At 39.2% G+C, this 12,359-nt stretch overlaps 1 protein-coding gene across 1 annotated transcript in view; it reads right to left on the bottom strand.

The window, feature by feature from the left end:
- Nucleotides 1-12,359, bottom strand: part of CCDC141 (coiled-coil domain containing 141) — a 158,964-nt gene that overhangs the window by 75,782 nt on the left and 70,823 nt on the right. The gene's annotated exons all lie outside the window — the stretch shown is intronic.

Raw genomic sequence — 12,359 nt, 5'->3', positions numbered from 1 at the left:
TGTTGTTTCTGCATCTGCCTACACTTAGAATTGAAGTTAACAGCTGTTATTCTGCACAAAATTAATCGTTATAATTGTGCTGTATTCCCTCCTTTCTGGCCTGTTTCACCTCTCGATGCTTCACTCTTAATGATATATAAACATTTCAGAAAAAGAAAAGAGGCAGCGTTTTACTTTCTGTTGAATGAGAATGGAAAACAGTAGGGAGAGAAGAAAGAAAATATGAGTTGATGTCAACCAAACATATTAATAGTCAATTTATTTGAACGGAAATTCAAATTTCTTGCCAGAGAACTGACGCCAGATCCAATATCATCAGTGAATTTTCTGGCTTCCATTTTAGCTGAGATTGGGTGCTAAACATAGATTGTTTATATTTAAAGCATCAGAAATTTAGCACCAAATTTCAAAATTGCAATCTGAGTCCATCTTGGCTCGTTCCCCAGTGCAAAATGTCCTATTATTAGTTACATTTGTTATATCATACTGGATAAAATAATATAATTTTACTGCAATTTACCACTTCTATTTCCATTCATTCATTTCTCCAGACATACTAAACACTATGTACCTAGCACTAGGCTAGAATAGATGTTTGGGGAAATATAAATAAAGAATAAAATATAGCTCTTTCCTTTAACAATAGATACATCGACTGTTATTCTATATAATTTTCATATAGCCTTACATTATTAAATATATCAAATACTGGTCCCATAAACATATACACACAGACAATCTGGTAATATTTAAATAACAATTAGTGGGTGTTGAAGGTAGAAAGAGTACATATTATTTTATGGACATCACAGAACCTGTCCTAGTGTCTGTGCAAGAGAATGGTATTTTGATCCATGGACACAAGAGTAAAGATAGTAGATGAAGGGATTGACATATTTTTAGCACCTGTTATTAACCTGTGGCTTGTAAGTATAAACCTCACAAACTTAGGTCACATTAATAGCTTCTTAAAACTTAGAAGCTATTATTTTTCCAGTATTTACACAGAGAGACTCCAAAATCTCCTGACTGCTCAGTGATACAAATCAATCCTCTTAGGCATGAATAGGGACTATGTGAGCTCTTGAGACTCTTCCTTATTTAAAGAGTTATTTTGTCCCCACTTAAGGACAGCTAGTATGTGCCATGACGTTCTTTCGGAAAGCACTGCAAATATCCCTCCCACTTAAAACCATTACCTTAACTTCACTGGGAAAGAGCAAATATTTCTCAAGCGGTTAGCATGCTCCTGACACACACTGTAGGCACTCATTAAATGTTAAGTAGCCCCACTTTTCTTCTCATCAGTTTTATTATGGTTCATGAGTACCCTGACATTTGTTCTTTATTTATTGGTATTCTTCTTTCCCAGTTGTAAAATAACAACAGTGGGAAGAGTTTCCAAATGGTATTGATCAGTGTTGTGTATGGATTGGTATTAAGGAGTAAACAAAACAAAGCAGGTTTCTTTATTGCAGTACTTCTCAGAATCTTTAACATGTTCGTGTGCATTGAGACTCCTGGAGGGAAGCGTGGTGCTAAGTATTTTGAACACACTTTTTTGACCAAGAAATCATTTAGTTGCTAATCGTCTCAGGGCCCAACGCCCCAGCTGGAACAATGCTGGGAAACACTGTTCCTGTGGGGAACGGCTGCTGAATCACCTGCTCTCACAAGTCTTTCTGTTGCTTTCCTTTTCTGTTTTGTCCCTACTCCTCCAGCTCTTCCATCAGTCCATTTCCTCTCGTTTGTGTCCATTCTCTCCTCTTTTATCTCTTCAGATTTGTGAGGCATTAATCTCCAGTGAACTCAGGTGAAGAGATGCTTAATGTGTGATGATAGAATAAAGCAGGTAATTCTTTTAAAGAAATTGCCATTGGCCAGAACCTCCTTAGAGGAGGTGTTCCTTAGAAGGACACCGTGTAAGAAATACAGAGAACCTGGGGAAGGCCTGGAAAGCTAGGTGGAAGGAGAATGGAGAGGAAATTAGGATACAGAGAAATAGGTTACAGCCACTATGTGCTCAGCCTGGACAACTCTAAGCTCTAGGGCGTTGTCTTAACTGTCAGTCAAACAGTAAGGGTTGATTTTTTCTCCCGGTATGCCAGCGCTGTGCTAAACGATTTACATGTATTATCTCATTTAACCTTCACCACACCCCTACAAGGTAGAATCTATTATTATCTTCATTTTACAGATGGTTTAACTGAGGCTCAGCGGAAACTTGCCCAAGGTCTCAATAACGGTGAGTCACAATTCAAACTCAGGTGGTTTGACCCTAGAATCTGCTCTCTCAACCAGTATTCTAGCCTTAGCTCTTTATAGAGGTTATACAATGTTTTTTAACAACACAGAAAGATTAAACATATTAGCTTAGAATTATAGAGGTGAAACTTCCATAAGGCCTGGAGAAGGCCATGAAAATAATACGAGTTTTATGTGACCCTGGGATTTTCTGATTTAAAATCAGAAGCCTCATTGTTTCTAAATAAACACAATGCTATTATAGATATAACTGAGGATTTACAGCCCAAACTCAAGCTTAATTTTGCTTAGCAACCGTATAAAAATAATAAAGCTCTTTTCTATGAATAAGAAGAGAAGTACCTGTTCTCACAGTGTTCACAAACCTGCCTTTAGGATAGACTTTGCAAGCAACATTAAAGAGAGGCTTCTGGAGGAGAGCCAAGGCTTTGAAAACCCACTTTCACCTTGTGTTATAAAAAGTGGGCCATGACCTTCCAAGGAAACTGTAAAGGGCCATTTTGTGTGCCTTATCTTTCCTTCTTTTCCATCCCCAGTCTTCTTAATTACATTTTCCCATGAGCTCTGTGGGTATTAAATGAAGCTGAGTCTATTCAATATTTCTATTCAATCGTCTAAGAAAAATTGGTTCTGTTTTCTTTGGGCAATCTACAGGCAGTTTCTGATGCATTTCTATACCATTCTGATAATGTATTTCTCCAGTCATTTTTCTTAAGGGACACTTCCACTATTTTATTTTTGAGATAAAACTTTCCAGAGTCATCTGAATCCATCAAACTATTTTAAAATTGTCATGGTCCTTGTCAAGGCTGGAGGAACCCAATGGTGATAATCTCGGTCCGTTTTCGCTAAGCCGTGGCTGCCTGCCTGCTAAGTGTTCAACCTCTGACTGAGTTTCACACACTCTGCAATAAAATATTTCCAGTACTTGTCCCCTCCAGGAGAAAGCCAAAGCCTGCCATTTCCTTGGCTTTTCAGTTTGCCGGGGAGACATGCATATCTCTGGCCCAATAAAGATGCGTGGCACTGTGTGTTCCTGGGCCCAGGGTGTCTCCACAGGTCACTCCATCATTTCCCCTTTTCACTCACAGTAGTAACCCTTTTAAACTGTGTGCTTCAGCATTCCATTTGCTGAGGAAATTGAGCTTCTCCTGGATCCCTTGATTGAAAGGGCACTTTTAAGAGGATTAGTGCTGACAGACAAGAAGGTGAAAATAATTTCTTTCCTTTTTTTTTTTTTAACAGTCCCAGGTTAGCTTTTCAAATGAAATTATGGATTTATGGATTGGCATAAAAAATATCCTGCAAGTAGATTCAAGAAGTAAAAATATTAGCTATGCCATTAGGAAAGAAACAATAGAATCACAAGCTTTATTTCACAAGAGAACTTCTCTGTACATGGGGAGATTTAATTAATGATTCAACCCCATGTGGTAAATTATTTCCACTATAAACTTGACTTCAGAATGTAATTTTTAAGTGGGAGAAGATGGGCAAGAAACAATAGAGAACATATTTGTAAACTACTAAGAAAATGTCGGTTGTGAACATGGGCCAAAATCACATCTGGCAGAGCATGAGTTGAGCTCAGGGGCAGCTCCTGTAGCAGGGCTGTGTCCTAGGCCATCAGATTAGATACAGTCCATTTCTGTCCATTCTCTAAGTCTACAGTCCCATTGGGTTCGGCACCCAGGAGAATTAAATCACTGACACAAAATCCTAGAATTTTACGTGATTACCTTAATAGATGGTACAAACAAATTAACCTGGCAATTTTCATCAGAGAACATTTGCAAGTGTGTTTGAGGAGGAATTCTTTTAGAAGTGTCGATGCTTTTGAAGAACAGCAACGAGCCCTTGAAAAGCTGAAACTGATTATGTTGAGTTGAATCACAAATGGGACCACAGTTTCTCTCATGCTCCCTTTCCCGGGCATTTCTACAAAACAAGGGCCATACAGGAGAGATGGGTCTCATCCCACTCATGTGAAGACAGAATTCAGTGCCCACTGGCCATGTGAACTTGTCTCTCGCTGTGCTGCATTCAGCAAACGCACAGATTGCAAACAGGAAGAACTGTGATGATATGCATCACCTAGAGATGAAAGAAGCCTGGTGTTTCACCTCCCGGCCATAAGGCAGAGAGATTCATAGCTACCACATCAGGGAGAGCTTGTGGGCAAGAGCAGAGAACTGCAGCTAGAAGTGCACTTTTCATTGCAAACTTCATAAGTGGTCTCAAGCAGGGCACTTGGCTTTTCTGAGCTTTACCTCCCTGCAGTGTGTGGCAGCCTTTACCCAGGCTCTGCTTCTACAGAATCGTCTGGAAATTCAATCATGAATTGGCTGTACTTCAAATTCCTGGATTTTAGGCCCTATCAAAATTTGGGTTTTTAGCCGTAATTTCCATAAATTAACCCTATCAGGACTGGGACTGACAGTCTGTAATAGAAATGACAGATATTGCCAAAATAATTTTTGAGTAATAGTTGCTGTTTTCTTTTTTTCCCAATCCATTCAATTGTTCCTAACGTCGCAGGAAAAAAACAATGAAAACCACAAGAGCTTGAAGTTTGTTGTTTCCCTTGTTCTGTTCAGTGCTTGGCCACTTCAGCTGCGCAGAGCAGGGTGCTTGCTGCTAATGCTGAAGCGAAGGGATGTGCAGCAGAATAAATTTTTTAAATCAAATAACATCATAACAAATTGCACTCATGAGCAAGTCTTCAAAATGATTGGCAGCAATACATTTACTTTTCCTTCCGTACATACTTCAACATAGTTTTTAGATAAAAATTTAATTACATGGGATTAATTTTCTCAAGATTTGTGTTTTCTAAGAATTGTTATTTTTTTCTTTAGTGTCTTGTCCTTGTTTTTCTTAGATTTCTTGTTTCTCTTAATCACATTTTCTTCAAGTTGATTAAGTAAGGAGCAGAGTCATATTTGGGGTTTTTGTGTTTCCATTTTTAATCAAAATTAATAAAAGTCTAGCTGACCAAATTATTTTCATCTAACACAATTTGTCTACAATCAGATGGTGCTGCTGGCTGACTACATTGGCCCCAGTTTAGACTGATATTCTCAAAGGACTTACTTTTTAATTTTCTAAAGAATTTATTGCAGATATCTTCAGGACCTCAACATATAATTTGATTGTGGGGAAATTATTAGGTTTTGGTGTTCACTTCTTATGAAGATTTCCCTAAATGAAGTAGATTAAATTGAGAAGAGGGGTGGAATCCACATATATTTTACCCACAATGAACATCAGATACAGACTAGAACAATGGCTCTTACATCTGGCTATCAGTATCTCCTGGGAAATTTTAAAAACACCTATTTTCACACCCACCTCATAATCCACAGAATTACAATTATTATTGGTAGGGTGGAAGAATATGTATTTTTAAAAATCTAAAGCACTTTATTTGAAATTAGAAAAAAACAATAATACTTATAATCAGTCAAATTTTGGAACCACTGGACTAGAATATTCTAAAATATTTAATGAATAAGTATCAATAGACCTAGAGTAGTTTCTGTGTGATCATTCCCATAAATGGAGGGGGATGTATTATCTAATAATAGTTTTAAGCTTAAATTTTTAACTAGTTTGACTCTGTGAAAATTACATTATTGTATTAATGACTCCCAAATCTAAAATTTAATTTCAGTTTTACAAATTACTTCATTCGTTTAAAAAGTATTGTGTTGTATTAAGCTGTGGCAGATAAACAAAATCTTTACCCTTATATTCCTTAAATGATTGATACACTGATCCATCTTGAGTTAAAACAGCCCTGGTGCAATGTTGGAGATCATTAGTCTTAATTCATAAAGAAACAGGAGCATTTCTACTTTGTACTTTCTTCATATTATTGTTTTAAAGGAACTGCTGATTTAAAAAGGAAGCAGAGAGTTGTGTCTTAAAAAAAAAAAGAAAGAAAGAAAAGAGCAGATAGAAGGTACAAAACTAGTCAGATTTTGCTTTCCCAAATTTTTTGATACACCTATATGGTTATCTTTAACTTTCTTTGCAAACATTATTTAACCATATTTAAAATACTTATATACTATACCTTTATTATAGGAAAAACCCTGACTTCTAATGGTTTGGAAGAAACTGTCTTCTAACAAAATCCAGTCAAGGCTAGAAGTTCTTCAATTCACCTCCCTTTTTATCGGCTCTGGTTTTTAGCTAATCATTACGTATATGCACAGTCTTCTTACTCTATGCTCAACAGTCTGTGAACCAGCTGTGAATGACAGTGAATGGGCACTTTCTACTTTCCTACACCAAATGTGACACAATCTGAAAAGCAGTATTTAGCACCTCTGAAGAAGAACACCTAAATAATACAAAAGAGATGATTTTAAGCTCAAATAGAAAACACAACAAAACAAAACAAGTGTTGACTGAAAAGAGAAAATTCTGATACAGGGAATCTGGGAAGTCTTCGTATAGGATTTTAAGTATGGGCAGGAGTTTCAACTGGTGGGTCTAGAGTGGGACTGGGGAGAAGGCAAGGAATAGAGATGAAAAAGAATTTTTTTATTATGGGCCTTAGGCACTTCTAATTTTTTTAAACCATGGGAATATATGGTCAAAAGGTAAATTAAATATATTGAAAAACTGAAATGTAATTCACCAAATAAAATAAGAGAAAAACCATATGATAATCTCAATAGATACAGAAAAAGTCATTAATAAAATTCAGTGTCCATTCATGATTTTTTTTTTAAATCCAAAATGAGAGAATAGAGCAAAAAACAAAACAGTACAGAACACGAGAGAAACAGCACCCTTAATGATGAAGCATTTGAAGCATTCTGTTTAAAGTCAGGAACAAGACAGAGATAGAGATGGTCGCTATCACTGCTGCTAGTCTTCATTTTACTGGAGGTCTCATCAATGTAATTAGACTATATAAATAAATATATTAGAAATAGAAGAATGAAACATTATTGCCATTATTTGTAGATGTATGATTTTCTACATATAAAAATCAAGAGAATTTAGAAAAATAATTTAAATCAATAAAAGAATTCATCAAAGTTGCTATCTACAGCATCCATAACATTCCTACACAGCAACGATTTTCAACCTTTTTCACCTCATGGCACACAGAAACTAATTACTAAAATTCTGTGGCACACCAAAAAACATATTTTTTGCAGATCTGAGGAAAAAAATAGGTATAATTATGAATGATTTGCAAAAAAAATAAACAATAATAGTAATTACCTACCCTTTTTGCTCCAAAGTGACTTTTTAAAAACCAGGTGCCTATACTTGTATATAAGGATTTCTGGTACCAAGAACTAACCAATCAGACGCAACCTTATTATGACATGTGACCAATAAGATGCATCTCTATTCTATGACCTACATATTTACAGTGTAAGGCAGGGCATTCGCACCAGAGGGCTACTGTCGTTTTTTTAACTTGACAACCTAAGGGAAAAGAAGTCAGTGCCCCTGACTAGTCAGGTATCGCATGTTTTAAACATTCTGGCAGCACATCAGTGTGCTGCGGCACACAGGTTGAAAATCACTGCTGTAAAGCAACAATAGCCAAGTACATCTCCTAATTAAGATCCCACTTATAAGAGCAACAAAAACTATGAGGTATTCATTTGTTTTTTAATCAAGTATTTACTGAGCAGGCCTATTCTATACCAAGCAGTCTTCTAAACAGGTTATCTAAGCCAGTGAATATAGTAGTGGGGTGAGGAAGAACTTGAAGGGTAGTGAGGGTGGTGGTGCACCATGTATTTTATTCTGTGTATAACCAATAGACATGATAAATCAGAACATCATCTGGTTTGTTAGAAGGTGATAAAGTTGTAGAACAAAGACAAGTAGAGCAGGTTAAGAGACTTAGGGTTCCACACAGGGCAGGATCAATGTGGTGATCTGGGTGGGCCTCCCTGGGTATGAGATTTGAGCAAAGATGGGAAGGAAGGTGAGGGGATGAGCCACGTGGGTCTCTGGAGAAAGCACTTTCCAGACAGAGGACACAGCTAGAGCAAAAGCCCTCAGGTGGGAGTTTTCTTGCCTAACTGAAGGAAGGGCAGGAGGCCAGCGCCCTGGAGCCGAGTGAGGCAGGAGGGAGGAGGAACAGCATGAGAGAAGCCCGGTGGGGGCAGCAGGAGGGCCAAGTCAGCAGGGGTTTGTAAATACCGAGTCTTTTATTCCGAGAGAAGTGGGAAGCCCCTGGAGTGCCATGACCGTGTTTAACTTAAAAAACAAAAATAAAATAAAACCACTGGCTGTCATTTGAAAACACAGTGGGGGGAGGGGTGCAGGGATACGAGCACCATGATTCATGAAGAGGCTGTAGCAATTGGCCACACAAAGATGGAGGTGGCTCATCCCCCAGGACAGCAGTGAGATCATGAGAAACAACAGGATTCTGGATTTATTTAGAAGAGACGACCGAGGTGATTTCCTGTAAGAGGAAGAGGAGCCAAGACTCTTTGACCTGAGGAACTGGAACGATTGAGTTGCCCTTGACTGAGATGAGATAAACTAGGTGGAAGAGATTTTGAGTGGGAAGATGAGAGATTCAGTTCATGACATCCTGTTGACCCCGTCTGTCTGGAAAAACTGTGCTTGAGCTCCTGAAGTCAATACTCACCACCTGCCTTCACACACACACACACACACACACACACACACACACACACACACACACACACAGACATTCCATTATAACTGTGCTTGAGCTCCTGAAGTCAATACTCACCACCTGCCTTCACACACACACACACACACACACACACACACACACACAGACATTCCATTATCAAATGTTCCCATGGATTCCTCCCAAATGCTCCCTAAGCCTCTTAAGTGGGAACAGTCTATTCAAAAGGACTGTGAAGAATAGAGGCTTCAAGTTGCCTACAAGGAAAATAAGATCACAAATCGAAAACAGTAAGAACAAACAAAATACCCAGCAGTTTTCAGGTACATTTTAAAACATGCAGACATGTGTGTAACAAAACAGCCAGTGGTTCCTCTTGTTCCTGGCACAGAATGCAAGTGACGGCAACAGCCAGCAGCCCAAGCTTGGAATCAGGGAGACTTACAGGTTGGGGAGCAGGCTAAGGGCAGATCAAGCTGGAATTTAAATGCCATGAGAATCTGTACTAGAGATGCTTGAGAGAAACATGGCTTAGTCTCAGCTTGCCCAAAGGTAACTTTGATGACATCATAAAGAATTAATTGCACAATGGGAAGACTGGAGGCTCAGAAGCCGGTTAGGAATGTGGCAGGATAATTTATTGTGTCCTTCCTATATTGTGCTATCTGCCCTGTTTCAAGAAGACAGTCAATATTTTCTTTTGCCTTAGTGAAGCTTATATTAAGACCAAAAGCAGAAGTTACCTGCAAGTCATTTTCCCTCCTGACTTTTGTAAAAACATTGAGTCAATTGAAGACATATAAGAACTGTGGTGAAGGAGAAAAAGAAAAGGATGAGTGCCATTGAAAGACAGGGAGATCTGGAAAGAAGTCTGGATATACGATGAGGCGTGTGGAGATGCATGGTCTTGAGAGCAGTGCCATGAGGCTTCCATGGGGATGGCTGTGTGTTTCCTCCAGGAATACTGGCATTTGGGCCAGCCTGGGACCCAAGCAGGCACAGAAGCAGCAGAGCCACTGAAACTGCAGTCTCCATACAGGCTGACACAATGCTTGTCTCAAGGGACCAGAGGGAACCAGAGTGCACTGATGACTACAGAGCTATGGTGCAGTATGGGCACAGGGACACTGGCCAACCCTGTGTGACGCGGACGGACTCCAGTAATGACGGAGATTGAATATCCCACCAGCCAGAGGATGGGAGCTCAGAATCAGGCTTATACTGATTTAAAACCAAAAAAAATTAAAAGCAGACAAGCGATATTTCATCCAAATGTTACAGTCTGTAGGCTCATACTCATACTACTACACAACGTAATTTTAATAGTCTCAGTTAAGGGTTCTGAGAGCCCAAACTAAAGCAGTGGTCCCGGGGTGAGACGGTGAGGAGGAGATTAAGAGCTAAGAACCGACTAACACTGAGAGATGAACAAGTGAGGGCAGAGAAAGGGTGAGGATTTTAATTTGACCCTGAAGCCCCTCTCACCTGGGTGGCTGAAGGACTGCAGTGTCTCTAGCAAGAGAGAAAACAGGAGAAGGGTTGAAGGGGAAAGGAATGATTTTAGTTGAGTTAGAAGTAGAAGTAAGAAAGTGATATGTAAACCTTCAACAGGAATTTCTAAAAAGAAGGCTGGAGTTAAGAAAAGATATACGAGTTGGGGATTTTTATAAATGTCTAGATATCAAGATAATAGTTATATTGTCATCATGGGAGTTCTCTACGTATGAAATGAGAAAAGAGTCAAAGATTAGGCATTCTATGCAAAGTGAGAAGGGAGAAAGAGATGGCACTGAGAGATTTGGAAGGAGCCATCCCAAAGATGGGAGAACTAGAGAAAGCCGTGCCTCAGAGAACAAACGCACAGAGAGCTTCAAGTCATCAGTTATGAGAAAGAGCAGCTTCTCATAAGGCAGCAAAGGATTTGCGGTGGGGGTAGGCAGAGGGCGGCCAAGGAGGCAGAAAATGAAGCAGTCGTAGTAGTGTCCCAGGGCTGTTGTAATAAAGTACCACACACTCAGGGACCTGAACAACAGAAATTTTCTCTCTCACAGTTCTGGAGGCAACAAGTTTGAAATCAAGGTGTCAACAGGATTGGTTCCTTCTGAGGGCTGTGAGGGAAGAACCTGTTCCGGGCCTCTCTCCTGGCCTTGCGGGTGGCCAACTGCTCCCTGTGAGTCTTCACATAGTCTCCCTCTATGCGTGTCTGCCTCTGTGTTCAAAAGTCTCCCTTTTTAAAGTCATATTTAAGTAGGGTCCACCCTAATGACTTCATCTTAACTAATTACATCTGTAATAACCCTATTTTCAAATAACAGCACATTCTGAGATATTGGGGGTTAGGACTTCAACATATAAATGTTGTGGGGGGACACAATTCAACCCATTACAATAGTCAAGAAAAAGGTGGATTAGTGTCTTAAGGGTTGGACAGCAATATTTTTGTTTTTAATTTTGTGAGAGATTAAAATATAGCTGAAGGAAGAAAAGAGGATAACTGAAAAGTGAGGCATGCAAAATGAAAAGAGACAAAACAGAGAGATGGGAAAGGTGGAATTTAGGAAAGTGGAGGAAGCCTTAAATTTGGAAAAAGAGGGGAATTGAAAGTAAACAGAAGATGAGGGGAAAAAAGAAAAAAGGGGCAGAGGGGGAAAAAAATCAAGCAATTTAATTTTGTATGACTAAATGACTCAGGGTAAGTAAAGCCTGGCTGAGAATTTTTAAAAAGCACGAAGGGCCCGGCCGGGTGTGGCTCAGTGGTTAAGCATCCATCTAGGATCCAGGCAATCAGGGTTCGATTCCCGGTCAGGGCACATGCCAGGGTTGCGGGCTGCAGCCGATCAATGACTCTCTAATCATTGATGTTTCTCTCTCTCTCTCTCTCCCTCTCCTTTCCTCTCTCTGAAATCAATAAAGATATATTTTTTTAAAAAATAAATAAATAAAAAATAAAAAAAATAAATAAATAAAAAGCCCGAAGGTTGTGGACTGGTTGCAGAGAATTAACAGATGATAAAGAAATGAATTTACAAGGCTAACTGATAATAGATCATTTATTTTTCAAATAAATCTAACCAGAAAAACTATTCTAATTGTTTCATCTTTTTTCAGATGTAGGAAGGAATTGAGACAATGGGTGATTGAGTTTGCTCACAAGTAGCCTTGGCCCACGCTGAACTGGATAAGGAGGGACCAGGAAAAGATGAAAGGAAAGGGGTGTGTGAAGAGAGCAATTTTGGGTGATGCCATGGAACCAAGGGTGGCCACATGGGTGGGAAGCCGAGGCCTTTGGAGTAAAGAACATCAAGGAAATCGAAGGCCACAGAATTGAATGTCACCAGATGGACACTGAGGTAGTAGCACAGGAAAGATGTAGGGATTTAGTCTTTTGTCTATGTTAAGCCATAAGAAAATGCCTTTTCAGGTGCCCACTTCCAGTGGTGTCAAT

This window comes from Miniopterus schreibersii (assembly GCF_964146895.1).
Source record: "Miniopterus schreibersii genome assembly, chromosome: 7".
NCBI lineage: Eukaryota > Metazoa > Chordata > Mammalia > Chiroptera > Miniopteridae > Miniopterus > Miniopterus schreibersii.
The sequence above is the reverse complement of the archived record's forward strand: the minus strand, read 5'-3'. Positions and strand labels throughout refer to the sequence as shown.